A 3,034-nucleotide genomic window follows, 5' to 3' on the forward strand; every position below is an offset into this window, starting at 1 on the left:
GATGGTGGACTTGCAACTAGGGCAATTACAAAAATACAAACAAAGAACAGACCAGTTATGAGTCGATGGTCTACCTGCAAGTGGCATGGGGGGTCCCACAGTTGCGAGTCGATGGTGGACTTGCAAGTAGGGAATTACAAAAACACATACAGAAAACAGAGCAGTTGCGAGTCGATGGTCTACTTGCAAGTGGCATGGGGGCGCCCACAGTTGCGAGTCGATGGTGGACTTGCAACTAGGGCAATTGCAAAACTACAAAACAACAAATAGACGAATTAGGAGTCGATGATCTACTTGCAAGTGGCATGGGAGCCCCCACAGTTGGGAGTTGCGGGTCTATGGTAGACTTGCAACTGGGAGAATACAAAAGCATTGAGTTGCGAGTCGATGGTGGACTTGCAACTGGGGCGAATACAAAAGCCTTGAGTTACGAGTCGGTAGTGGACTTTCAACTGGGGCGGATACAAAAAAACTACAACCCTCGAGTTGGGAGTTGGGGATAAGTTGCAACTGTGGCTCGAAAAACAAAAAACACCCTTATCCCCGAGTTGTGAGTCGATGTTGGACTGGCAACTGGGGCAACGGATACCCCCTAGTTGCGGGGCAAGGGCCTGATTACAACTACCATGAAACAAAAAAAAGAAAAGAAAAAACAAACAACCACTCCCCACCCCCATGAGTTATGAATTGAGGGTTGACTTGCAACTAGGGCAACTACAAAACTACACCCACTCGAGTTGCGACTCGGGGGTGGAGTTGCAACTAGGGTGAACACACAACCCCTCGATTTTGCGTGTCGACGGTGGACTTGCAACTGAGGAGAACACGAAAGCCTTGAGTTGTGAGTCGATGGTGGACTTGCAATTGTGGTGAATACATATTCTTCTGAGTTGCGAGTCGGCGGTGGACTTGCAACTGAGAAAATACAAAAAACCTACACCCCTCGAGTTGCGAGTCTGGGGTGGAGTTGCAACTGTGGCTCAAAAAACAAAAACAAAAAACACCCCTGTCCTTCGAGTTGCGAGTCGATGGTAGACTTGCAACCGGGGCGGCGGAAACCCCCTGGTTGCGAGTCAAGGGCCTGATTGCAACTACAATGAAACAAAAAAGAACAAACAACAACCACTCCCCCCCTCTGTGAGTTGCGACCTGAGGCTTGACTTGCAACTAAGGCAACTACAAAAGCTCACTCCCCCCTCTATGAGTTGCGATTCGATGTTGGACTTGCAACTGGGGCGATGGAATCCCCCTAGTTACGGGTCAAGGGCCTGGTTGCAACTACCATGAAAACAAAAGAGAACAAAAATAAAAACAACCACTCCCCACCCCTCCCGTGTTGCGACTTGAGGGTCCACTTGCAACTAGGGCAACTACAAAACTACACCCGCTCAAGTTGCGACTAGGGTGAACACACAACCCCTCGATTTGCGGGTCGACGGTGGACTTGCAACTGGGGCGAATACAAAAGCCTTGAGTTGCAAGTCGATGGTGGACTTGCAAATGGGGTGAATACGAAAATCACCTAAGTTGTGAGTCAGCGGTGGAGTTGCAACTGGGGCGAATACAAAAAAACTACAACCCTCGAGTTGCAAGTCGGGGGTGCAACTATGGCACGAAAAAAGAAAAAGAAAACACCCCCATCCCCTGAGTTGCGAGTCGATGTTGGACTTGCAACTGGGGCGACGGATACCCCCTGTAATTGCGGGTTAAGTGCCTGATTGCAACTACCATGAAAGAAGAAAAAGAAACAAAACCAACAACCACTCCCCCCGAGTTGCGACTTGAGGCTTGACTTGCAACTATGGAAACTAAAAACTACACCCGCTCGAGTTGCAACTCGGGGGTGGAGTTGCAACTAGGGTGAACACAAAACCGCTCGAGTTGCGAGTCGACGGTGGACTTGCAATTGGGGCCAAAAGAAAAAGCCTTGAGTTGCGCGTCGATGGTGGACTTGCAATTGGGGTGAATACAAAAACCCCCTAAGTTGCGAGTCGGCGGTGGAGTTTCAAATCGGGGAATACAAAACAAAACTACAACCCTCGAGTTGCGAGTCGGGGGTGGAGTCGCAACTATGGCACGAAAAAAGTAAATAGAAAACATGCCCGTCCCCCGAGTTGCGAGTCGATGTTGGACTTGCAACTGGGGTGACAGATAGCCCCCCTCCCTAGTTGTGGGCCAAGGCCCTGATTGCAACTACCATGAAACAGAAAAAGAAACAAAACAAACAACCACTCCCCCTCCCCTGAGTTGCGACTTGAGGCTTGACTTGCAACTAGGGCAACTACAAACTACACCTGCTCGAGTTGCGACTCGGAGGGTGGAGTGGCAACTAGGGTGAACACAAAATCACTCAACTTGTGAGTCGACCATGGATTTGCAACTAGGCGAATACAAAAAGCCTTTAGTTGCGAGTTGATGGTGAACTTGCAATTGGGGTGAATACAAAAACCGCTTGAGTTGCGAGTCGGCGGTGGAGTTGCAGCTGGGGCGAATACAAAACAAAACCTACAACCCTCGAGTTGTGAGTCAGGGGTGGAGTTGCAACTATGGCACGAAAAAAGAAAAACTAAAACACCCCTGTCCCCGAGTTGCGAGACGATATTGGACTTGCAACCGGGGCGACGGATACCCCCTAGTTGCGTGTCAACTGCCTGATTGCAACTACCATGAAACAGAAAAAGAAACAAAACAACCAACCACTCCCCCCCTTGAGTTGCAACTTGAGGCTTGACTTGCAACTAGCGCAACTACAAACTACACCCGCTCGAGTTATGAGTCGACGGTGAACTTGCAACTGGGGCGAATACAAAAAGCCTTGAGTTGCGAGTCGACGGTGGACTTGCAACTGGGGTGAATACAAAACCGCCTGAGTTGCGAGTCGGCGATGGATTTGCAATTGCGGCGAATACAAAACAAAACCTACAACCGTCGAGTTGCGAGTCAGGGGTGGAGTTGCAACTATGGCACGAAAAAAGAAAAACCTAAAATACCCCGTCCCTGAGTAGCGAGTCGATGTTGGACTTGCAACAGGGGC

The sequence above is a fragment of the Triticum aestivum genome, chromosome 1B (assembly GCF_018294505.1).
Source record: "Triticum aestivum cultivar Chinese Spring chromosome 1B, IWGSC CS RefSeq v2.1, whole genome shotgun sequence".
NCBI lineage: Eukaryota > Viridiplantae > Streptophyta > Magnoliopsida > Poales > Poaceae > Triticum > Triticum aestivum.